General features: G+C 44.2%; 1 long non-coding RNA gene across 1 annotated transcript; it reads left to right on the plus strand.

Moving 5' to 3' along the window:
• The first annotated feature begins 4,552 nt into the window (after window positions 1-4,552).
• Window positions 4,553-26,736, plus strand: LOC148216606 (uncharacterized). Its single transcript, XR_015795038.1, has 4 exons — window positions 4,553-4,622; window positions 8,792-9,023; window positions 20,994-21,171; window positions 25,509-26,736. It is a non-coding gene; the product is annotated as an uncharacterized LOC148216606 (long non-coding RNA).

Genomic DNA, 26,736 nt, shown 5'->3' on the forward strand with positions numbered 1-26,736 from the left:
CATGATATTGCCTTCATCTGGTACCCAACCTAAGACATCCTGCAACATGAAAGTAGAGTTCCCCCCTTATTCTAACACATTCTAAGGACAATCTTGAGGTATATGAACTCTGGTAGGCTTTGGCACTCATTACTTTGGAGGAAAGTCAGGTAAGTGAGTGGAAATGGAAGCCACAGAGACAAGGTAAGGATCGGCCATGGGGACACTCAGTGTCATGCCATCACCATTTTCTGCTGACTCAAAAGGCATTTTCCCAAGCTAAGCTGACGTGCTGTGCTTGAGGACATGTTTGTGCTGTAGTTAAGTGCAAGTAGAAAAGGCGCAAGGGCCCTTAGGGGCACTAAGTACTTCAACTCAGCAATGGGGAAGGGCCCTTAGAGGCACTAAGTGAAGCAGTGTATGACTCCAACAGACGGCCTGTTGTTTGCTGAGTTCTGCTAATCTTAATGGTGTTTACACTCTGCTCACTAAAATTAACAGCTTTTGAAACAAATAATAGCAAGGAAAGAAAGCAAACCACCAACACAGGGAATCTGTGTGAATCATCAGAAATGGCTTGGAAATGGTCTTTTTTACATCAATTACTGTTTGCGCTTTTGCAAAGCCAGCTGACACTGTGGGTTTCAGGCAGGGATAGCTTTCATTTCTGTTATCAATCCTATACGTTTTATATAGTGGAAAGCATACGCAGTGACTTTTTTTTATTTAGCTTCAGGGACACCACAGGCAACCACAAATATCCCTTGAGGTGAGTCATATTTGCCAGTTTAAGGAACAGTTTATTCTCTCTCTCTAATTGGATTTAGCATCCCCCTTAGATAGAGTGGAAAGAATAGCTTCTTTAAAAAGCCGAATATTTAGGATGATCCTGTTTCATCTGGTAGACTTGGTTCCAGCTCAACTGAAATGAACTCTGAACAATTAAATTTCAAACCCGAAGGAGCTAGGCATGTTTCGAAAGTAAGAAAATCCAGCCACAATCTATCTCCTTTACCATTTACTGTGAATACTATAAGGCAAGCACCTATGAGGAACGAACTACAGTCTCTACTGTCCAAATCCACCATATAATGGCCAACTTGTTGCTGGGATGTATTTAAGAGCTTTGTTTTTGCTAGATAAAGGTAAAGCCTCCTTCAAACCATCTCAGCCCCTGCTGACTCCATGGACATGTCTGTTGTTTTCTTGGCAACAATGTGGAAGTGGTTTGCCATAGTTTTGTGAGGTGTCTGTGTGTGTCTTGTTTTAACTTCCCAACCTCAGTTGTGGGATTTCCTTATGGCCTCCAGGTATTAATGAGCTTCTCACCTGGCATCTAGTGTGGCCCTCAAGGCTAAAAAGATTGCCCACCTCCAATCTAAGATAAAGCAAACCAAAGGGTAGCTTTGTGCTAGCAGAGAAACCTCACACATTTTATCAAATCAACAGGATGTGCTACTATAAAGGTCAACAGGGAAAAGGCAGGATTCAACTCTGGATGAGCCAAGCTCTTGAAAGCCAGAGCGGGGGGGGGGGGGGACAGTTTTGAGACAAGAATAGGAATTAAAATTTGTTAGATGTTCTCAAAAATTTGAACTTTTAAATTGGCTGGATATTATTTCTGCACTACAATTACATTGCCCACTAATAATAGAGATTTGAGCATAATATTTCAGAACTGCAATTTGAAAATGGCATGTGGTGACATAGCTATAGAAGGTACTACTCAAGCCAACCCTTTTTTTTCCAGTGGTGGTCTTTAGTCTGCAAACTACTCTTTCGCCCATTTATAGCTAATGGCAGGCCAAAATTAAACAGTCATGGTACTTATAAATCCAACTCAGAAAATGCCATCATGTATTTTTAATCTAGCTACCTCATCACTGAATAATAAAATGAAAGGATTGCGGAGTTTGACTGGCATTTGTAAGTAGCATATGAAAGAAGCTAATAGAGGGAGAAAATTAGTTGCATTTATCATCTTAACTACATTCATATTACACTCACGATTCAATTGTTTAAAAATTAATCCTTAAGAATAGCTTTTTTAAGTTTAAGCATTCCAAACAATGTAATTTATTCCCTGAACAAATGCTATTTGTAAAAGATTAAAAAAAGAACCTTCCGCACATTGAATGAAATAAATGACCTATTCTTCAAGTATTTGAAATAAATAGCATTTAATACCTCCATGTGTACAACACGAGAGGGGAAAATCCTGTAAGCTAATAACAGAATCCCAAATGTATACAATCTTTCTTGAAGACAATTTTGTGGGTATAACGTACCTTAGCATTTTGGAAAGAGCTAAGGTTTGTATTAACATAAATCAGTTTACCCTGCTGAGGAAATCAGTCTAAAGTCACTCCAAGTTACTGCTTGTCCAGCACCGCAGTGGTCTTCCTTTCTGACCCTGCACCAGTTCAATATTATCAAGACCAGAGTTCCTTAAATAAATAGTGTTCCATGACTTCCAAGCTACAGGCCATAGCACAGTTGCCCACACTGGCTGAAATTTCTTTCGTAGACCGCTTGTGGCTACCTTGGGCTCCAGGTAATCTTCTGCCAGGTAGCCTTCTTCAAGGTGGCCTACTAGGAGAGTGGGAGGAACCAGCTGGTAATCATGAACAGTGATGGAGGTAGGGAGAAGAGGCATTCTCAGTTGCCGGTCACCTGCTGTTTCTAAACTCACTCCCAGGAACTCCCTTCCACCTGCCTTAGCCAAAGCAGGGGAGACTTCAGGGTGGGCAAGTGGAGGCTGGCATCACTCAGTTCTTCCCTGTACTTCCTAGCCAACTGCGGGAGTTCAAAAGAATTGTGGAAAAGAAGAGGTGAAGGAGGAAGCAACAATGGTGTTGCCTCTTTCATCCGATTCTGGCAACTTGGGTGAGAGGGAAACATGCCTGGTGTGAAGGAAGTGGATCACCATCCCTGCTCAAGCAGAAGGAAGGAAGGAAGGAGGATGACTCCTGGGGCAGATATGGCCAAGTGAACCCTGCTGCTCAGGGCTGATATGGAAAAGGTGCTTCACTCCTGCAAAGCTCTCCTCCAGGACTCTTTCATACTGACTCTCAGGAGCAGTGCCCAAATGGGGGGTCTTGGCACACATTGGCCTATTCCCTTCCTAGCATTGTGAATCCTGGTTCTGGATTCCAAAGAAGCTGGTTCTAGTTTCTGCTCCAGGCTGGCCACTTTCCATCCATGACAGCCCTAGGAGGCTCAAATCCAAAACTTGATTCAAAATCCCAAACCTTCATGCTTCCCCGATGGAAATTGAAATGGAGAACACCAAATGGAAATTGCTTTTCCCCCCCTTTTCCTTGTGTGACAGGGTATTTATTTAATAAATTCTTAGCCTGCTTTCTATTAAAATAATCTGAAATGGAATGAAATTGGCAGGCTTTATAGCCTTTTAGGGGAGAATGAGATATGCCAAACTGAAGACAAAACATGTCCTTTTTTTTCCTTTAAAGAGAACTGTCTATATAATTTTTATTTATTGGCAAACCTAGAAATATTTTTCAGGCATCGTTGTCTCTTTCAAGAAGGCAAATCCTGCCAAGTTTCAGATTATTAGGTTCAAGGATTTTATGTTGTTTAACAACAACCAGACTAAACTACTGGTGTCCTGGTTCATGAAGAATGCTGTTAGAGAAGAGGCCAAAGTGAAATGGTGAAAAAGTAGTTCCGTTTCACAGTAGAGAAGTTTTAACAAGGATATGTTTAATAGCATACTGAAATGCTCCTAGAGACTCTTGTATCAATGTGTGAAAAGGCTTCAGTGACATAGCCCTCAGGCTAACGAACTAGTCTTCATGGTAGTCCTGGTGATGATTTGCGTTTGGAACCCCTGAGCTGGGTAGACCAATGATATAAGTGGCTATAGGACAAGTTCCCATGTTTCTATATAAAGGTGTAAGAGCGATTCAGGTGCTGATGCCTCCTGTCATCCATCAAACTGAATACAATCTGCCAGCCGTATAGCATAAGTGACGGACAAAACAATTGCATGTTCACACACATTGGTTTTGCAGTATTAGGCAGGCAACAAAGCATGCTATGTATCAAGCATCTGCCGGTCCACTACATCTGGCCGATAGGCTGGTTGGCTGAGTCATAATTTGTGGCATGCCTGCTTTCATCCCATTGTCATTGCCCTGGATTTGGCTGACCTTAAAATGTCATGGACAACTGTGGAAATGACCTGCCCTCAGCTGTAATTGTGGGAGAAAGAGGAGACACCACCTCCTTGATTATTGTAGCACTTTCCCAAAATATATGTTGTGGGGAAGCCCTTTTGGAAGACAATTACAGCCTGTATTATTGGCAGGCAGTGGAATTCCTGATTGCCCTCTCCCCATTGATTCTGATGCTTTCCATTCATGCAGCGGAAAAACCAGCCTGTTTCTCTAATTAAGCTGCTTGAACAACAGTAAAAGAGAACAATTAGCCCTGAGTCATACTGGCATGCATCTCCCCCTCCACCTGCTGCCAAGCCCTCATGTGACACATAGAGCCATCAGTTGCTCACTGGGTGAAGCTAAGCTTTACATGTTGGGCTGATGGGAGGAGCTGCTGACCCTCCTAGTAATTACTCAGCCTAACAGCTTAACTAGCATGCAAATTCCTCTGTTGAATGACAGGTAAGCAGTATGAGGCCCTGGACTTCAGCTGGCAGAGGGGAGGGGAAAAGTAAGAGTGGGTGGGTGCTGACAAAGATGTAAAAACGGGTGTCAGTTGCAGTTCTAATGCAGCTTCGAAGTATGACATGATTCATTAGCTTTCTTTCATGCTGGGGTAACAAAGTTGTGGTTGCTGTGTTAATTAAAAGAGGAGGAAACTGGGTGGAACTTGGCAGGCAAGTCAATGGGTCTGGCAGGCAGTTCCCATAGGGCAGGGCTGCTCCAAATCATAGGCTTTACAGTTCTCTCCAGAATTTACAACTAAAGTCTTCATCCTAAGCACTGAAAGTAGAGAAGGAAGTCAAATGTTTGTAGTGCTTCACTTAACCCAGTTAATCAATAACTGTTTGATTATTTTGAGGGTCGGAAGATTTGTTATCAAAATCAAATAAAAATCCATTTTTTAAGGGTAGAGGGCAGCACTCAATATAACTTTTTCAACATTTGCTGAATAGGGATGGAGGCAAACTTTGGGTGGCTAAAGGCTATACATAGTTTTTTGGGTAGGCAAGGATTTTAACTCAGATATCATCAGTGAAAGGCCACCATAATAGGGGTAGCCCCCAGTTTAAGAATGAGTTCCATTCCCAAGGTCTGTTCTTAAGTCAAATTTGTATTTAAGCCAGAACAGTATTATGCTATAATATTGTATATAAGTAGTATCATGTAATGAACCCGAACCATTGTGTATTTCAGTTGAATCATTGTGTATTTAACTCAAATTTAGCTACAATAGGCTCAGTTCTTAACTAAGGATCATCCTTAAACCAGGCATTCTTAACCCAGGGAGTAGTTCAACATAGGGATCTGGGGGGATTTTCAAAGTGGCACAGACTACTTTTAGCTTCCCACTTCTAGAAAACCTGGTAACTGACTGAGGGTGAATCCTCAGTACAATGTCTATTAAGGTGGAAGAATCTGACTTCTGAGAAACGTATAGAACAGTTCTACCAGTCCCTTGCTTCTAGGCGTACTGCTATCAGCATTTGATCTAGCATCCACTTGGGAATAAAATTGAAACTTTTCCTTGATGCCTTTCATCTTTCCTCAATCCAGTACTCAACTGTGCTGAATCTGTAACAAACCTCATAACCCTACCCACAAGAAGCAATTCTAAAATCCAATATGCCAAGAAACTAGTTAATAATACTGAACCCTTATGCTAAGTTGTTGTACACTTGTCTAAATCTCTCCCCCCACCCCAACAAACAAAGGATGAACAACCCCAGCTCTGTTGTAGGGCAGGCATAAATCATGCAAACTACTTAATTTTTTACTTACTTACTTACTTATGTAGTTGTTGTTGTTTTGCAGAGTTAGTAAAACACTAAAATCCTGGATTGAATAGTTCTTATGAGATGGCACCCAGTTCTCCATCAAGGAATATGGATAGACTAAGGAAATAAATAAGTACATTTAAAATGAACTTGGAAAGTCCTCCTCCTATGGAGGTTTTTTTTTTTTAATTTCACATTGTCTCTGTATTGATAAATAATAATCTTGATGACTTTATTTCTTTTTCTTCACATCAATAAAAAGTGGAAGGAAGTTATTTTCTCACCAAGCAGGGCATGTTTGAACAGGAACCTGTTTTTTTAAAAATGAGAATTCTTGTTCTTTGGATGGGCACTATCCCCTTTTTCTTTGTCCATGAATATCTATGAATGATAGTGGAATGATATGGAAAAGATTAATGCAACCATCCATTTTTTGGAATCAGGAGCTTCATCTGGAGAGAAAAAAGAGCTTTAAACAGGGGGTTTCATTTCGTTTTTATGTATAAAATATATTAAAACAATTGTGCTACTTGTTTGTCCAAACTATTTCTGGAGTCAGTATTATATATCAATTAAAATATTTACAATAACATCAATTAGAGGGCAAAACATTTTATTTTAATCAATGTTTCATGCAGAGGTCATAGCAGAAGGGGTGGTATGAGATAGCATCTTGGTGTTCCCCTTAAAATTTGTAGGGAAGTTGATTCTTCTGAAGGCAATCATATACTTAAGGGAATCTGCTGTATCAAAGAGAATCTGTTCATATTCTTTCCAACCCAGCAGAATATTGGAAAGAAATTATGTGAAGGGGCTCTGGACTCGGCCTCTCCATCACTGCGATCTCTCCCAAAAATCAAAAGAGAATGGCACCAAATTTAGTTCATGCAGAGAAGCTGAGAAAAGAGAGACTGAATTGAACAATGGGCTAATCTGGGAATTGCAGAAAAAAGCAATCTAGAAAGACATTCTCCTAATATATTCCAGTGTATCAGAATGCTGCTAACTCCTCTATTCCATCCTCCCTCCTCTTCCTGGTCATGTGACCCAGAGACATATGACCCTGGTCATATGTAGCCTGCATTGTTTCCCAGTGGACACATACACAGAAAAGCAAGTGTTTCAACAGCAGAAACACACACAGATGAAGCATGTTTGCCCCTGCCCTGATTAGACCTTCATAGACAAACACAAAAATGTAATACATACGTGTGTACCCTGATTAGTCTCATGTTATTTCACTACCGTGGAGAAAGTACAGAGTCCTCCTGTGGCCCTAAAGAGGTAGGAAAGAATTCAAGCAGCCATGCTCTGCATGCTTCCCCTGTCCTGTTTGTGACTTCATCAGCCTACATACTTCAAGGGCAAACTTACATTTTAAGCAACTCCATGACTAATTTGTTCCAAATTTCTGCCTGTTGAAAGTAATTTATTCTACCCAGTCAGTATCTTCTCAGCTTTTTTTTCCCCTGCTCATCTTCTCAATGGACAGCTGTTCATAGATTATATCCAAGTTCCAAGTCACTTATGGATTATTATCAGCCTTGCCCCGTCTGCTTCTGAAAATATATTCAATAGTATAAAAATTAATGGGCCTCCATAGGGAAGCAAATCAACTTATGACCAGGAGCAACTGGTAAAGGAAAAATAAAATGGAAATGAAAACATATTTGAAGTCAATGATACCTCCAGATGTATTTAAATAGTAAATGTAACCCCATTATGGCCAGGAGTTGAGCAGGTGTATTCTACAGAGTGAAGCTAACTTTTCAACATCAGCAAACAAAAGTAGCCATGGTTAAATACCAAGATGATCCTCACTGTTGTAAACCTCAATAGCTCAAGGAGACAACATCTACTATCACTGTGCTCTCAAGTTCACTAGGGTTGCCAATTATCTCCCTCAATGATCATTAAAAGTAAGGGGTTTCCGATTAGCAAAATATTTGTACATATTAGCAACATGTTATATTTATGTTTTCAGATTTATGCAAGAAATCCTTTAAGTGCTACTGTAGCAAATGTTAAATTAAAAATTTCCTTTGTCACTTATTATCAGAGATAGACCACAAGCTATCTGTAATCTTGAGCCCAATTTGGAGTCCATCTGGGGATCAGTTCATACAATCCTAGGATGACAATTTCAACTTCCCTTTTGTTTACCTGTTGTTCCCCTTTTGGAGAGATTCTGACTGGATTTGAAAAAGTGCCAGTTCTTTAAAAAGACTATATTTCATCTTCAGATTTATTATCAAATTAACATTCAAAATTATAACATTCTATCTAGAATAACTTCTAGCAGGAAGCTCTTTTCTTTTTTCTTTTCTTTTTTCCCACCAAACGAAATCCTTTTATTGATGGACTACAATCACATAACTCAGGCCTTTGCTGATGGGCATTTCTGTTTCCTTTTTCTCTCTTCTGTGTGACTGTTAAATTTATTTCATTAGTCTAGGTTATTATTTGTTTTACACAGTCAGTCTGAAATCATATGTATCTTCAGCCATTCTTATTTGGCCTTATTGTTTCTACCCTCCATGATCTTCATCAATTCTAGATAATTAGAATTACATTTTCTAATATTGTTACCTATAGTTTATTTAGTTTGTTGTTAATTTCATTTGTATTTTAACTTACAGTTTTCTATGGCATTATTTAGTGCCATTTCTTTGTGAATGTATTGGTATTTCTTTCATTTGTTACAGCTCAAATTATTCAGTGGTGGGTCAAATTTTAGATTTTGTTATTTTAGTTAGGTTAAATTTGTCACACCAGTCTCTTTCCCCCTCAACCTCCGAGATTCACTTTTGTCTGACTGGAACCACTCAGCTTTCATCCACACGTCTTTCACAGGCCAGCTGACTGGTTTCATCCTCCCACGTTCAAGGAAATGTGAAGTGTCCTCAGCTGACTATTAAACTGAAAGAGGCAGTATTGGCTGTCATGGTGGAGACTGCTGACATCATTGGAGTAGTGAATTTTAAAATCCCTTTGCAAGGGATTCTTCACCAGATTCATCCCAGAATTTTGCAGCCGCCATGACAAATCACAGATTTTTGATAGCAAAAGTCATCAGTGTGGAAAGGTAAGTTCCCCTACAATATTGTTTATGGATTCTGTTTATTTGATGGCTATCAGTATATTCCCCTTATAAATGCTTTATGTACATTCAACTAAATTTGAACATATGTTTATGAAACTTTCCAAAATGCACTATTGATTTGTTCTGCGTCTAATCGCTGGGAACAATTGACTGCAGACACTTCCATTCATTACTGCCATCCATGCTACAGGTGAAACCTGCTTTAGTATGTCGTGGCATTTCAAAGTAGAAGGAATCTGTGAGGGAACATAGTCCAGTTCAGAACAAAATACAACACAAGGGCAATTAAGAGCATTATAAAAAGCCCGTCTGTGACTCCAGTGCTGCAAACAGCCTCCAAACCCCATTTTTGTGACCCCATGAGTCCAATCCAACTACAACTGCTGAAAATCAGCAGCCATTTCCTGCCATTTAAATAGTATAACAGCAGTGAAAGCCCTAAAATTTCTTTGCTTTTTTAAAACAAAGAAATGTTCCGGTCCCCCTCAACTCCACATGGCATACCTACCTCCTCTTCATCCTCAGACAGCCCTGAACATCTTTTTTATTCCCAAAGAATGTTAAATCTGTCCCAAGCCACCAAAAGGTGCCTCACTTTTCTTTAAATAGCAGGATAGCAGGAAGTTATGCATCAGGGAACAGCTTCCTAAAAGACATAAGCAATTCATCTAAGCTTGGGAGTGAGAGGGGCAGGGAATAATGTATTGCTTTGCTTGTTAAATGTTATCCCACCTTTCCTCCAGGAGCTCAAAGCAGCATATACTGTAAAGTACTCTCTTCTCCAATTTCACAACACAACAGTTTTTTTGTGTGGAACACAACAATTTTACAGTTCTTTCTGTCACTTGGGATACAAAATGAAACTTGGCAGAAGCCTTGCCAATTTCACCCAGAGAGGAGAGGAGAGGAGAGGAGAGGAGAGGAGAGGAGAGGAGAGGAGAGGAGAGAAGAGAAGAGAAGAGAAGAGAAGAGAAGAGAAGAGAAGAGAAGAGAAGAGAAGAGAAGAGAAGAGAAGAGAAGAGAAGAGAAGAGAAGAGAAGAGAAGAGAAGAGAAGAGAAGAGAAGAGAAGAGATTTTACCTTCTCCGTCTTGAAACACTCTCCCCCACCCCCACTCCCCATCTCTGCAGAGGTTCACATTTTCAGTGTCAGGCAGCCCAGCATCTGTGTACAAAATGGCTGTCAAAGGTAGAGAACGGGACTGGGAGGGAGGTGCCCTCCAGAGCACACACTAACCAGTTGGAATGGAGGCATCTGTGTAAGACAGAATGAAACTCAGCAGGTGGACCAGGGTGTTCTGCTGGTATTAATGGGGGCAGGGGGGACACTATTTTTGATATGGTGCAAGAAAACCTGGATGGGGGTCACCTTCACACCAGGCTAGGGATGGGCTGAGGATGTCATCTATTCCTGACTCCTAATATAATACGTTGGGGTAAGCAGGAAATGCAGATCAGCCCTGTGTCTCTCTAATGAGGAATAAGTACTTTACAAGGGTTTCCAGTTGCTAGAAAGGCTCATTGACATTCTTTCATTTACTCTGTCCTGCTTTTCCAGGGGGCAGTCCAGGAACTGAATTAGTGCCATGGTTTAATTCTCAGATGTCTAAATGGGAAAGGTAGCCTTTGAACTGGCCAACTCAATGTTTGGAAAGTCCCAGTCGGAGGAGGCATCTTGCAAATGTTCCACTCAATGCACTTTGCTATCCTTCCGGTTGTTTATTCCAGCCTTTGCTAAAGGCATTTCTTTCTTTTAAATGGCCTTCATGAACACCTGTTAAATGTTACAGTACAAAAGGTGGGTATGAAGTAGGGGGAAAAAAACTGAGGAAAGAGCACATTACTTTACTAGCCTCAAAGGCTTATTTTAATGTTAATGTTATTTTAAAAACAATAACAACAACCTTCCAGCACTGGTTTCTTGCACCCAAGTCTGCTTTCAGCTCCCCTCCCCCACAATAAAAAATACAGCTATTATTCTCAGGCCATTTGGTAGTGGTTGCTATGGAGATCAAAAGGAAAATAGCATGCAAATCAACACAAGCCCTAGCGTTCAATAACAACCTTAAAAGGACAGCTGGATAAGGCAACAGAAATCACTTGAAATGCTTCAACCTGCTCTGCTAGCTGTGATTAGATCTAAAACGAAAAGAAAAATACTCTAATGGATTATAGAGCAGACGAAAAAAGTCTATCAGCAATGGGGTGTAACCTTCTTGATTATTACACACACATACACATTGCACCCTAGATTCATATTGGAAAGAGAGAAGTGTGTGCGTAAAGGTTACAGGTCTGGTCAAATCATCCTCTTAAATATATGCAACATATTCCCCATCCCCATCCCAGAACTAACGACAGCTATTATCTGGGTAAGTTTTTGAAAATTCTGCTATTGATTAAAAAAAAATCTTTGGGGGGTCTAAGAGAGATGTAGACAATTTTAAAATCAATCATATTGTGAATGCTGTGCATGGGTATTTGTTTTACACTTGGAAAATACTTGTATGGTCTAAGCTTTAGTTGGCAGAAGAAAAGTTTTAATATCTATTTTCTAGATAACTAGTTATATCTTGGATTCTGGGAGGAATAAGAAATAGCTGACCTAAGATCCCCTAGATGTGTGACTAGCTTTAGTTAAGGTTTCAAAAGCATTTGATCTTACCCCTGTAGTTCTTAAATTACATTAAAATTGGATTTTGCATAAGTACAGTTGGAAGAAAGCAGGTTTTACATCAGAGAAAATTCAAGTGCTTCAGGGCTGCCGTCTTTTATATACATATAGTGTGCCTGAAAATGTTCCATTCTGAGGTGACATGTATAGGATTCAATTGCAAGGTCTGAAAATGAAGGGTAAGTAAAAATGCCCCTTGCTTGGCTCTAGGGTTGCCATTAAGGAATGTTTAGTGTTATAAATGTGGGCAAGCAGTTAGATCAAGGATCAAGGTTACAATAAGAACATAGGAAGGGCCTGGCTGTATTAGGCCAAACTTTGTCACACAATAGTCAACTGGATACTCACAGCCTGGACTGGAGGACAAGAGCACCCTTCACCATCACTTCCTGGCAACCAATATTTAGGGATTCTGCATATGATTGAGGAGATAGTAAACAGCCGTCAATATTGCTAGCCATTGATAGTATGATCCTCCCTGAATCTGCCCAATCTCTTTTTTAAATTATCCAAATTGATTGCCATAATCACAACCGCTGGCAGCAAATTCCACAGTTGAACTATGCATTGTGAACAAAGTATTTTCGTTTTTCACTCTTGAATCTCCCTGCATTTAGTTTCAGTGGATGACCTTGAGTTCAGGTCTTGTGAAAGGAGGAGGGAAAAATCACACAAACACACATCACTTTCTCCATGTATTATTTTATATACCTCCAACGTAACTGTTCTAACTCTTCATTCCAAGCTAAAGAGCCACAACTATGAGTTTTTCCTCATAGGAGAATTGCTCCAGCTCCTTATAATTTTGGTTTCCTTCTTTGTACTTTATGATATTCTTTGTTGCACTTTGCACTGTATGATATTCTTCTTAAGGTGACCAGAAGTGTATACAATGCTCCTGGGTGCGGTCCTACCACAGATTTGTACAAGGACTCGGTTATACTGGCAGTTCTTTCACTCCCACTTTCTGTTTCCTGCTTTTTAACCAGTTGCCAGTCTATGGATACACCTGATCCCAAGTGAGGAACCTGGTCAAGGCTTTTTAGAAGTTCAAGTATACAATATTGATTGGTGACCTTTGCTGACAGGCTTGCTGTTCTCCTCAAAAAAGTCTAAAGAAATGAGATAAGACATACCTTTGCTGAAAGCCATGCTGTTTTCTTTGCAGGAAGATTAATTCTTTTATGTATTTGCTTTTTTCTTTTTTAATAACTTTCAATCATTTTCCCTGTATAGATGTTAAGCTAATTGGACTATAGCCTCTTTTATTGCCCTTGATCCTTTGTAAAAAGTTTGAACACAATGACTATTTTCCAGACTTTAGGAACAGATGTTGATGCTAAAAAGAAATTGCATATTTTTGTACAAAGATCAGCTATTTCATATTTAAATTCTTTAAGAATCCTTGGGTGGATACCATCTGGACTTGGGGATTTATTCATTTTTAGTTTGTCAGTTTGGCTAATAATGTCATCTTTGTTATTTCTACTTCTCTCTGTTCATCCAATTCTCCTTCTAAAAAAGCCATCTCAGGCACGGGCATCTGTCCTATGTCCTTAGCGGTGAAGAAAGAAACAACAAATTAATTTCTCTGCCATTTCCCTATCCTCTTTTATCCCTATTGTACAGTACCTCTCTGGTTCTATTTTAAACATTTTTAAAGATTTAAAAAGATGTTCATCTTAATGTTCTTTACTGTGTGCTCCTCAGAATCTTTTGTTTTTCTTTTCTTTTTTATTAATTGAATTCATCTTTTATTAATTTAATGCATCTTTTGCCAGTGTTTATATTCTTTTTTGCTTTTATCTGGGCAAGATTTCATAATTTGAAGAAAGCCCTCCTGCTTTTAATAATCTCTGACCACCACCACACACTCCCAGTTTGCCGGTCGGGAGTCCTGTTGGATGTTATGATATTTTTCTTGATATGAGATAGACATTTTAAATGAGATTCTATTATTATAGTTTAGAATAATCTCTAACATTATAGAGAGAATTGAACTTCTTGGCTCTCCCTTTCAACTTTCTTTTCATTGCCCTCCCCCAAACTTTTTGGAAGTTATTGAAATTTCCTCTGCTGAAGTCAAATGTGACTCTGTTGCACATTTTTTTTTTTTTAGCAAGTATCAACTTCCATGCCTGTTGAAGGTTATAGCACTATGATCACCAATCTCAACTGATTCTAAAAACTTAAGGTCTTGGGCAAGTTTCTGGGCATTAGAAACTAGTGTCATGTCTCCCTTTTCTGGATTTTTGATTAGCTTGTCCAGAATGTGCACTTTGTGAGGTTTGCCCCGTTCGACAGAGAAACTCCCGTGACACGTGTGGTTCACAAAAGAGGTTTACTCATGCGTAACGTAGCAGTCACAAGCAAAGCCAGGACTGGCTTGGTACAATTGCATCACTCGTTATATTCCCCCCTTCCCGCGCTTTTTTTTCTGCCCCGCGATCGCGTTACCGCTGCGGATTATCGTCCCCCCAATAATCCCTCTTGATTGTCCATGATGGCAGGTTCGGTCAGGGTCCGTTGTCCTTGATTGGCAGTCCCCTCCGGCTTGGGTTGGTCCCTCCCCGTTACGTGCAAGCCCGAGGGTTCTGTGCTGCGCGGCGATCTTGTTTCGCTGCCTGCGGCCCCGTTCATTGTTGGCTCGCGCCGTTATCAGTGTATAGTTAAAGCTTCCGCTGCGGTTTTCCTGTTTGGCTGGGCGCAGGTGGCCCATTAATTAGCGGGGCTTTCAGTTCCTCTTTTCCTCGCTAGCTACCGCCAGTGGAGTTCGCGTGGTCTGGCTGCGAGCTTCCCTGAAGCCCCGTGCTGACCGAACCTGACATACCGCCCCCCTGAAGACAACTCCCCCCCGACTTTATTTCGGTTTCCCGGGGTATTTATTGTAAAAGTCCCGCACTAGGTCCGGCGCTCTTATGTGGGTTTTGCTTACCCATTCGCTGTGGGACTTGGGAAAATGTTTCCATTGCACTAGGAGCTGGACCTGCCCCTTGTGCCTCCTGGCATCCAGTATCTGGTTGATCTCGAAATGCTGCTCCCCACCGACCATGATGGGTGGTGGCACCCCCTCTGCCTTGTGCCAGGCGTTCCCCGGCTGGTGCAGCTTTAGCAGGCTGCAATGGAACACCGGGTGGATCTTCCCGAGGCTTTTCGGGAGTGTCAGCCTGACGGTTACTGGATTGATGACCTCTGCAATGGGGAATGGCCCCACAAACCTCGGGCTGAGTTTTTTCGATGTCTGGTGCGTCTTTAGGTTTTTGGTTGACAAATACACCTGGTCCCCCACTTTCCACTGCCCCTCGGGGAGTCTCTTGCGGTCCGCGTGTTTTTTGTAATCGGCTTTGGCTCTTTGCAATGCCGTGTGCGCTGCTCGCCGGGTGGCGTCGATTTGGGCGAACCAGGCGTCCAGGGAGTTGATTTGGGATTCCGGCTGAGGCCACTCCGGCATGGGGACGAAGTCTCTCCCGGTGGCTACTTTGAATGGAGAAAAGCCGGTACTCTTGTGGACGGCGTTATTGTATGCTACTTCCGCGAATGGCAGTAGCTCCGCCCAATCGTCCTGTTGGTGCCCCACGTAGCAGCGCAGGTACTGTTCGAGCCCCCCGTTCAGGCGTTCCGTGGCTTCGTCCGTCTGCGGATGCGCCGCGGAGGAAAGGGCTTGCTTCGTCCCCACCCGCTTCAGGAACTCCCTCCAGAACCGCGCGATGAAGTTGCCACCCTGATCGCTGACGACCCGTCAGGGCGTGCCGTGCAGCCGGTAAATATGTTGCACGAACAGCCTCGCCAACCTCTCTGCCGTGGGGACTCGCTGGCACGCTACAAAGTGCGCTTGTTTGGAGAATAAGTCCGTAACCACCCAAATGGCGGTCTTCCCCTTACTCTCCGGGAGCTCTACTATGAAGTCCATGGCGATCTCTTGCCATGGGCCGTCGGGCTCCGCTACCGACTGGAGTAACCCCCTAGGCTTGCCTTTGGCCCCTTTCGCCATCGCGCACACCGGGCAACCCCCCGAGTATGCCTCCACGTCCTTCCGGAGCGTTGGCCACCAGAACTGCCGCCGAATTAAGTGGAGCATCTTCATGAAGCCGTAATGCCCCGCGTTCCGGCTGTCGTGGGCTCTTTCCATGACCTCCCGTCGGCACCCCTCGGGCACGTACAACTTCCCTTCATGCCACCACAACCCTCTTGGTTGGTTAGCACTTCTCGGTTTTGCTTGAGCCAAGCGTCCCGCTCCGCCGCCTCCGCGAACCCTTGCTTTACCTCAGGCGCCGCGTCCCGTCGCTCCCCCTTGGTCTGGCTCCGGGTCACCGCCTTTGCAGCCAGCCTGCTGGCAGGGATGATGGAGTCCACGATCTCCTCTCGTAGGCTGGCGTGCTGGGGCATGCGAGACAACCCGTCTGCTAGGAAGTTGCGCTTCCCGGGGATGTGTTTTAGGGTGAACCTGAACCTCCCGAAGTATTGGGACCACCGCGCCTGTTTGGGTGATAGCTTACGCAGGGCCTTCAGGGCCTCGAGGTTCTTGTGGTCCGTCCACACCTCGAATGGTTCAGCTGCCCCCTCCAATAGATGCCTCCACGTGGCTAACGCCCACTTGACGGCGTACGCCTCTTTCTCCCACACCATCCACCTTCTCTCTGTCTCTGTGAATTTGCGGGAGGCGTAGGCGCATGGGTGGATGGCCCCCTCCGGACTGGGCTGGAGCAGGACCGCCCTCGTCGCCACGTCTGACGCATCTGCTTGGATGATAAACCGCCGATCTGGGTCGGGATGGCGCAGGATCGGCTCCGCTCTGAACCGCCGTTTTAGCTCCTCAAATGCCCCCTGGCATTCTGCAGTCCATGCAAGTGTCATGCTGGGCTTGGGGGGTTTTCCAGTGCCCTTGGTTTTTAGCAAGTCTGTTAGGGGAAGGGCGATTTGGGCGAAGTTCGGGATAAACTGTCTGTAGAAGTTCGCAAACCCCAAGAAGCTTTGAAGTTGCCTCCGGGTTCGCGGCGCTTCCTAGCCCAGAACATCCTTTACTTTCGCCGGGTCCATCTCAATTCCCTGACTGGATATCCAGTAGCCGAGGTAGTCCAGCTGCTCCCGATGAAACTCGCATTTTGATAGCTTCGCGTACAGCTGCGCCTTCAGCAGCCTCTGGAGCACCGTGCTCAGCAGGCTCACATGCTCCGCCAGGGTTTCGGTGTAGATGAGGATGTTGTCCAGGTAGACCAGGATGCCCCGGTAGAGTAGGTCGTGCAGCACCTCGTTTATTAGCTGCATAAACACCCCCAGGGCCCCTTTTAATCCGAACGGCATCACGGAAAACTGGTAGCTTCCGAGCGGCGTGTTGAATGCCGTTTTCCACTCATCTTTAGCGCGGATCCTGACCCTAAAGTAAGCTTCGCGCAAGTCCAGTTTTGTGAACACCCTCCCCTTAGATAGGTGTGACATTAAGTCCTTCATCAGAGGGAGGGGGTATTTGTACTCGGTGCTGATTGCGTTCAGCCCCCGGTAGTCCACGCACATCCGAAGCGAGCCATCCTTCTTCTCCTGGAATAGTACCGGGGCCGCTAATGGTGACTTCGCGGGTTGGATGAATCCCCGCGCTAGGTTCTTGTCTATGAACTCCCGCAGAGCCCCCATCTCCCTCATTGACAGGGAGTACATTTTCGGTTTGGGCAGCGTTGCCCCTGGCTCTAACTCGATGGCGCAATCACTGGGTCGGTGTGGAGGGAGCTGGTCGGACTCTTTTTCCCCGAACACCGCCACCAGGTCTCGATATTGCCTCGGGATTCCGCCGCTCGTCGTGGGTTCCCCGGACTCTGTCTCTCGTTTTGCAGTTGTTCCGCCAGTCGCGCTGCCTCCCCACGCCTCGGGATCGTTGCGAGTCTCCGGGGTTCCGGCGCTGCTGTTGCTGCTGTTGCCGCCCGGGTCTCGGGCTCCGTCTGCTCTCGCCCCGCCTCCCTGTGCCTCGGATCCTCCACTTGCCCGTCTGTGGTTGCGGTCGCGCCCGTTGCCACGGCCCGGTCCCCTCTGCTCTCGCACTCCGCTGACCTGTCGACCCCGAATCGCACTGCCTCCGTCGTCCAGTCGACCCGTGGGTTCCGTCGCCGCAGCCACGCCAAGCCGAGCACCACCGCGTAGTCGGCCACCGGGACCACCACAAATCTTAGTTCTTCCCAGTGGCTCCCGATCGTCATCTGGACCGGCTCGGTGTAATACTGAGCTGGCCCCCCCCGCCAGCGTGCCGTCTAGCTGGCTGAATGCAATGGGCTCCCGGAGGCGCCTCAGCTGTAGTCCGAGTCCCGAGACCACAGCTGGGTGCATCAAGCAGTGGGTGCAGCCTGAATCCAGCAGCGCCCGCAGCTGTGCCTCCCCTCCGGATCTCACCCCCCGGATGTGTATCCTCACCCGGAACGGAGGGCAGTCCTCATCCCCGATTGGGTCCGCGCGCCTCGGTTCCCCTGCTCGCACTGGGACGCCGTTCAGTGCGAGCGCGCCTCGTTTCCCGCCGGCTCCAAGTCCTCTCCGGAGGATGCCGTCTCCGGGGTCGACCACCCCCGCCGTCCTCTTTCGGTCACCGCCGCCACTGCACTCTTCCGCGGTCGGTCGCCGGCCCTTTTCCCAGTAGGACGCGGGGGCTTGACTTCGGGCCATGGTGAGGCTCCTTCCCGCTCCGTCGGGCACTGCGCCACTCGGTGGCCTCTGCCTCCGCACCAGAAGCACAGGTTCGGGGTTCTGGTCGCCTCTCACCCCCCGGTGGACTGCCGCCGACTGCTCCGCCTTTCCTCTGGGGGTCACTCCCTCGGCCGGTCCCTCGTCTGGTCCCATCGCCTCGCGCTTTGTTGAATCTGCCGCCACGCCGATTCCGCCGTTCCGGCCAGCCAGATCCAATCTTTCACTGTGGACGGGTCATCCCGTCCCAGTGCCCGCTCCAGGATCTCTGGATTGAGCCCCCTCTTAAAATACTTCACCCTCAGGGACTCCGGCCAGTCCGTGAGCTTCTCTACCAACCTCTGGAACTCCAGGGCGTACTCCGATACCGACTTGTCCCGCTGTCTGAACTGCAGGATGTTGTCCTCAGCCCGCTTGGCGCTCAATGTGTCCTCAAATCTGTCCCGGAGCGCCTGCATGAAGTCCGGGAAACTCCGCAGTTCCGCCGCGTTGGCGTCGTATAGTCCGATCACCCAGCTAGCCGCTTGGCCGTCTAACAGCTCGGCCACGTAGGATACTCTATCCTCGTCCCTAGCGAATAGGTGACCACCCCTCTGCATAAAACCCCTGACGTGCATCAAAAAATGCGGCCAGGGCATCGTGGGCGGTGCCGGCTGGGGTGCCGGACTGCCACCCCTGTTGCTCGTGCCATCGCTCACTGCCGATGGTCCCACTCTCTGTAGCAAGGTCTGGAGCATCACCTCCACAGCGTCTAGGCGCCGCTCGACCCTCTCCTCTAGTCGGGCGAGCTTCTCGTCCCACTCGCGGTTCCGGGGCCCCGAACCCCGGGTCATCGTGACGCCTGAGCTGTCTGGCCCTTGGTTCACGCACATCGACCACCGCTCGGTTGGAGGGTACCCGGCCCTTGCCGCTGTCCCGTCGCTCCCGGGTGGCTCTGACCGTCCCTCCTCGAGCCTGGGTTCCTCGTGCTCCAGCTGACCCACGGATTCCTCGTCGCTGGTCATGCCTGTATTAGAAAGGGAAACGCTCCTCGGTGGTACCAGGTAGCGCTAATGGTGAGTCCTGGCTTTATGTGAGGTTTGCCCCGTTCGACAGAGAAACTCCTGTGACACGTGTGGTTCACAAAAGAGGTTTACTCATGCGTAACGTAGCAGTCACAAGCAAAGCCAGGACTGGCTTGGTACAATTGCATCACTCGTTATATTCCCCCCTTCCCGCGCTTTTTTTTCTGCCCCGCGATCGCGTTACCGCTGCGGATTATCGTCCCCCCAATAATCCCTCTTGATTGTCCATGATGGCAGGTTCGGTCAGGGTCCGTTGTCCTTGATTGGCAGTCCCCTCCGGCTTGGGTTGGTCCCTCCCCGTTACGTGCAAGCCCGAGGGTTCTGTGCTGCGCGGCGATCTTGTTTCGCTGCCTGCGGCCCCGTTCATTGTTGGCTCGCGCCGTTATCAGTGTATAGTTAAAGCTTCCGCTGCGGTTTTCCTGTTTGGCTGGGCGCAGGTGGCCCATTAATTAGCGGCGCTTTCAGTTCTTCTTTTCCTCGCTAGCTACCGCCGGTGGAGTTCGCGTGGTCTGGCTGCGAGCTTCCCCGAAGCCCCGTGCTGACTGAACCTGACACACTTCCCCAGTTTATGTGGAGAGTGACTGAAATCACTTATTATTATTGTATACACAGCAGTGTGAAAGTGCAGCTGCCAGTTCTTTAACTGGTGTTGGCCCTCATTCGCATGAAGATTCTTCCCAAGAACCTAGGATGTTGTAATGTATCAGTGTAATATATATGCGGATCTGAGCAGTGTGGCCTTTTGTAATTGACAGATTGATATTTTGTCAATGCGCGGATTTTCCAAGTGCCATCCAAAGTTTTTTTGGTATGGCATTCAGTGTGCTGATAAGCACTGGGACCACCACTGCCAGTGGTTGTTTTTGTTATTATTATTTCTTTTTCAGATGCCTTTCTAATTTATTTTTTCACCTTTAGCTGCTTATTCAGGGGAGCAATAGCACATTCCTGATATACTTTGGACCTGATCTTCCTATCAAAATAGCGGTGTAGTGTTCTGAAGTTGGAGAAAGAAAAATGTCATCACTCCCCTGCCATGGTTAGACTACTTTCCAGTCATCTTGGAATGCTCTGGTGCTAATCTGTACTGCAGGGAGCCTGGAATTATTTGATCAATCTGCTTCTGGTGCCTAATGAACCCAGCTGGGTTCCAGAGAGAGCTTGGGGTTATTCCTAAAGGCTTGATGTACAATCCAGCCAAAGCCTTAGCTCAATCCCTACTTCATGCAAGGCACCTAGAGATTTTAAAGATCCCCAATGTTTTCTATCTCTGTCAACTTTTATACAGTAAAAGATTCATCCCTGATTTTGCTCAGGGCACAAGGCACAACTCTACTTCTGAAAAAAGGATGCCAATTGAAATGGTCTACTGAAAAGCAAGCCACCTTTTAGGGCTTGAAGAATCTCTTTTCATCCCAACCACTATTCATATATCTGGATCCTAGCTGCCCCTTTGTGTGCAAACTGATGCCTCAAACTCTACTTTGGGAACTGTTCTGCTCCAGGTTTGGGTGGAGCAGGAGAGAAGACCTCTTTCCTTATGCTTTTTATTCCAGGCTCCTTTTTTCAGATGAACAGAACTATGATATCTTCACTTAAGAGTTGCTGGCAATAAAAGTAGCATTTCAACAATGGAGACATTTCCTAGAAGAAACAACCCATCCAGATATAGCTAGGTCACAGGAATTTGGAGCACCTGCATAAAGTGCAGACCCTCACTCATCGTCGGATCAGGTAGGTATAATTTTTTTCATCACCCATGTTTTTAGCTCAGAAAGTAAATTACCAGATGTTCTTTCATGTAAGCCTGAATTTCACTTTCTCTGCTTGTTCTCCCCATCATGATCTTGAAACCAAACAGTTTCCCCCCACTTCCCAAAGGGAAATTCCAGAGAAGCTAGAGGGAGGGGGCAGGCAGTGGATCTGTTGAATCAGATTCACTTACAACACAATAAGACTGAGATGGATGACCTCCAAGAAGACCCACAGACTGATTCTTGTTTCTCAGCAACTGAAAGACAACTGTTTCACAATAATAATTTATACTGTATATTCTTCTTACTCTTAGGGAAGATTTATTTGTATGTTTGCCATGACAATAAAACTTTAGGATGGGGATATGTTCAAAACATATTTTTTTCTCAGAGATACTGCTGACCAAAGATGAGAGCAGATGTCAATGAATATATGTCAGCCTGTCATAGTTTTCCTGGATTTTATTAGTAATCTTTCAGATGTGCAAGAATATGGACCTGTTTACCAAGATGCCTCATTTTATTCCATGTAAGGAGCTACCATCTGCTTTGGAGGTTGCAAAACCTTTTTGAGACTATGATTTTCAGTAGTGGGGATTAGTTAATCATGCGATCTTGGATTAGGGCTCTCAATTTACATCCAAGTTCTTAAAAGCCTTCTTTCACATGCTAAATGTTCATATTTATACTTTCAGACCAAAAAAGAATTAAATGGTCTGTTAATTTAGTTGATAAAATCACTGCAATACTTCACTCAAACCATCTGGCAGATATTCAACTTAAATTGATTAATGCGGGCTCAAGTTCTATTTGTTATCATCTCATCACCCACAATCAAATGGACAATCAGAAAAAACAAACATAACACTGAAACAATTTTTGCATTGTTACATTTCCTATCAGCAGGACAATTGGCCTAATTTGTTGTCATTTGCAGAATTTACATATACCAACTCTTGGCGTTCCTCAGTTAGCATGTCTCCCTTTCAAGCAGTTTATGGCTATAATCCCCACCATTTGCCCTCAAAAATCCAGCCTCTATGGCTGCACGAGCCTCTGATTTTCTCCGAGAGACAGACGGCAGAACTTCTTGTAAAATAACAGCTAGATCTGGCCAAGGTTGCATACAAACATGAGCATAGGCAAGAAGGTGCAAAGACTGCTATGGGGGATTTAGTATAGCTTTTACCTTGGTAAAAAGTATAATTTTTACCTTCCTCCCAATTATCCTAGAACGTAGACTCACAGTTCATTGCCCCCTTTACTGATATAGATCAGATAAACTCAGTGACCTTTTGTTTGCTATTGCCCATCTCAGTTACAATACCTGATTTCTCACGCTTTTCTCCATGTGTGGCAGTGATCTCCCTATCCCTTACATTCATCATGTTCCTCTCCCACACCAGTCCTTGTAGACGGGGAATAGAAATACAAAATGGAGTGTATCTTGGATTCTAGATGCAGGAGGTGGAGGGTTGAATATTTGATTCACTGGAAGGGCTACCTTGACAAGGAGTGATCCTGGAAAGTAACAGAGTATATTCATGCACCATAACTTCCCTACTAGTTCCATCTGACATTAAAAAAAGATGACTCCTTGCTTCCTCCTAAGTCTTTCCAGTTGCTGTTGTTGGACAACAAGTGTGGGAGCACATTCCAGTTTCATCTAAATTTTCCATCTCAGATTTGTCCATTGACCTTGACAAGCTGCTAGGCCTGTCACTGCACGTAAGAAGAGGGAGTGACTCTGATGGTGTATATGTGTGTGTGATATGAAAGAGTGTGGGTCTGATTTAGAGAAAGGGTAGGGAAATGCCAAGCTAGTAGAGAAAAGCTATTTGAGTGTTGGGAAAGTAGAAAGCATAGGAAACTCAAAATGGCTCCGCCTTTGAGGTACCAGCCTCAGATTACTCCATTATGCCCTGTCAAGGATCTTCCCCTCTTTGTTAGAAAGAACAGTTTGAAAAACAACATGTGTGCATGCAGGGAGGGAACATCCTCAACTGGTGGTTTCTTTAAGATAGCAGAGGAATGTTACCATGAAAGGGCATATCTTGGGCTGAAGCTTGAAGCCTATTGACATATGAATGATTTGTAACTTCTGCAATCTTGTGATTGTTGAAACTGTATGCAAAATTGAATATAAGCACCTCTATCCCATTGAGTGCTTGTGCTTGCTTGCAATCTCTACTCTCAGTGTATGTAGATTGGATATTCACATGCCAGGCCATGAGCTCATTTCAGGGACAACTCCTTTGTTGGGTCAGGTACACATTGAAGTAGAGAGGTGCTTTGACAGGTTTTCAAGATTCTGCTACAATACCTTAACCACATTAAAATACATTCCAAGACTCCTAACTGTAGTGGAGAAAATAAATCTTAACAAACAAAATGGAGACTGCACCCTTTCCCCCCTTGTCTCTTGGATATGACCAGGGTCAAACCAGTTCATTTCTTTGCCTGATCATATCAGACCCAAATTGACCTTCCCTGCCCCCAGACAAAGCCCTCCTGCAATCCCATCTAAACCAAAGAATAGAAGCCTCCTTACCAGTTCACAGTACAGCCCAAATGCAGCCCTTACAAGGAAATTGCAACCCAAAGAAACCCCTCCATCCTCTATCAGCTGAAGACCTCAACATTCCATCTGCTTAGCAATGGGCTTCCCAGCTCTGCTGCCCTCTGGAAAGGCCCATTTTGCCTAATAATAGACCTAACCCCAGATAATCTGACAAGGACCTGCCTTGCTTCCCCAAACTGGCCAACCAATCAGAACCCTAAGATTTCCCCCTTTGTAGCCCTCAACTTCTATAAAAATCTTTGCTTTCCCATTGTTTGGGGTTCTGGCAGGCACCCAACAATCATTGCAGTAAACATGGTTCTTTGTCTCAGTGTTGTGCTCCTTCTTCAGACTGAATCCATGACACTAACAATGTTTGTTTCCTGATCGTGCCTACTTTGAAGGGCTGCCAGATACATTGCAGTAGTTATTTTTACAACTGTCCTAGTAGCTGTGAAACAGGATGGAAGGCTGTCACTTCCTACCCAATTCCTTTTTTCCCCTAAGCCAGAGTGAAAGCAATAAAGAAAAATCCATAGTAGTGCAATTGGGTTCACCTCCCACCAATTTCTGCTCTTTTTTTTTTCACATTAGAATTTCCCCTAAGACATTAGAGATCATCACAGCTGAAGATTAAATGAGTTTATACAAGACAGATATGTGTGTTAATACTTGGATTGGTTTTATTTTAAAACTAAGGATCAGAGTTCTGGTAGCAAGGCAATTCCTTTGCTTGAATGTCATTAAGCTTTTGTCTTGCTCATTGGAAACTCCCCATTGTAATACCTAAATATTCTCCTGGATTGTATACTGTTTAAATAGGAACATGTAAAGGTATCAGATCCTGACTTATGCAGGATCTTTGCTGTGATTAAGAGAAACTTGTGCATATACTGAGTTCTACTGGACAATAAGTAAAATATATAAGCCTGTTTTTAATCAATTTCACTTCTGTAAGTTAAACAGTCTTCCCTAACTTAGCACACTCCAGATGTGTTGAGATGGCAGCTCCCAGAATTCCCAGTCGGAATGGCCTTTGTCCCAAAACATCTGGAGGGTGCCAGAACAGGAAGAGTTTGGTTAAAGCAACAGCTTGAATAAATCTGTTCACTAGTTCCACTGAAAGAGATGCACCGACAGGCAAGGTGGATGAAAATAAGGAAATGTAAAGGACCAGCAGGAGAAAGAATTTTCTCTTTGTACCTTAATAATACCATAATGACCCTTCCATTCCACAACTACTAAAGTAATTTCAAAATGTGACTTTTAAAGAAGTTAATTGCCAAGAAAATGTCAGTGCATCTTACAAGCCATACAGAGCTAAGACATATATTTCCCACATTCCAAATTCCATTTTCAGTTCCAGAAATAGATACTAGGTTTTTAAGCGAGCACCTGGCTTAGCCTGAACTAACAACTCTTTCTTTCACCTGATAGGAAGAAAATAATTTTTTCCCAAAATGAAGCAGGAACAGACCCCTAGAACATTATTAATTCTTTCAGGATTAAAAGAGAGAGGACAGAGAGAGAGAGAAACATTTATTCCATTTGGTAAGACTAAAAGAATGACTGTCTCTGAAAGGTCCTCTGTTCAAGAGAAAGGAGAGCACAGAGAACTTGAATGATTAATTTTACCTAGGCGTGATCCTTTCAGTAGTCTTTCTGCATAATCCTTATATTGTACATATAAAATCCTTAGCCTTTTGTTAGAACCTTTATTACAACTGTGTTAATCTGATATCTTTTTTTCTTTATAGATTCTTCATAACTTGATGAATGGTTTTAAACATCACAAGTTGCATTATGGCAAAGCCATGTCAGATCCCTTTATATTGTCCCAGTGATGTTACATTTACTTGTGAGAGTTATACAGATGTTCTTTCAGTATCTGTAAGCATGCAAAGCCAAATCTGAGTTGGCCACCAAATATATTCCCTCTCCAACAAACAAGTATTAAGAGGTAGATATACATCACTCACATTTTTCAAGGTTACATTTAAAATATATGGGATGTAATCTTGAAAATGTATGAGATGTTTATAATCTTGTACTGGAGCCTCATGATCCAAAAATTGTTATCTGGTTTCCTTCCACATTGAACTGGAGGCAAAAACTTCTGCAGAGGGCAAGTTTTCAAACTCACTGCCTAGATAGCCAAAACAGCTACAGATAGACATAAATAAAGGACACTACTATGTACCTTCCAATGGGATTTACTTTGCTGTCAAATGAGATGAGTGGTGTTGCAGGAACAATACTGACCAGTTCCCAACATGATGAACTATTCCAAACCTGGCTACAACATTGGAGGATCTTTTTGAGAAGTCTGACATTTGCCTCATCATCAAGGTGAAGACAGCCAGGATCAGTCAATGGCAGCTATGGGCTAAGAGAATCTGTTCCTTGGTTCTAGAGCACAATATCTGTGTAGGCCACCATCAACTGTACTCAAACTTATTTGTGTGTGTCTTGGTGGGATGGCAGAATATAGGTCTTGCAATAAGTGAATAGAATAGAAATGCAAATTTAAAAATGCAGGCATATTGACTTGGGTGTGTTTATATACCTTGTTTGCTTATAGTCTACTTAGATCTTGAGTCTTGGTGTTCTCTGGTGTGGTCCCTGTAATTGCTGCAGCTCTAAACTCTTAAACTTTCTATTCATATTAGCCATGCCTTAAATAAATCCCTATATGCATGAGTGAAAAGGATGTGGTACCATAATTTTGCTACATGCTGAGTGGCTGAATTTATACATTGCACTAAACTCAAGCATGATTTATTTGGTTTTGGCTGAATGTACTATATGAGCCCATCAACTGTATTTAATTCAACAAACCTGGGTTAAAATATGGCTTAGCATGAGGCATATACTGAATCACCATGTACATTTCTTATAGATGTATATACTGTACACATTTTGGATCTGATGGTTTATGAGAAAATGTTCATTCTGTTGTAGACCGGGTAATGGTTCCCTTTAAGA

This window comes from Python bivittatus, unplaced genomic scaffold (genome assembly GCF_059951505.1).
Source record: "Python bivittatus isolate LINGU-HERP-01145 unplaced genomic scaffold, Pbiv_v1 ctg000080_np1212, whole genome shotgun sequence".
Classification (NCBI taxonomy): domain Eukaryota; kingdom Metazoa; phylum Chordata; class Lepidosauria; order Squamata; family Pythonidae; genus Python; species Python bivittatus.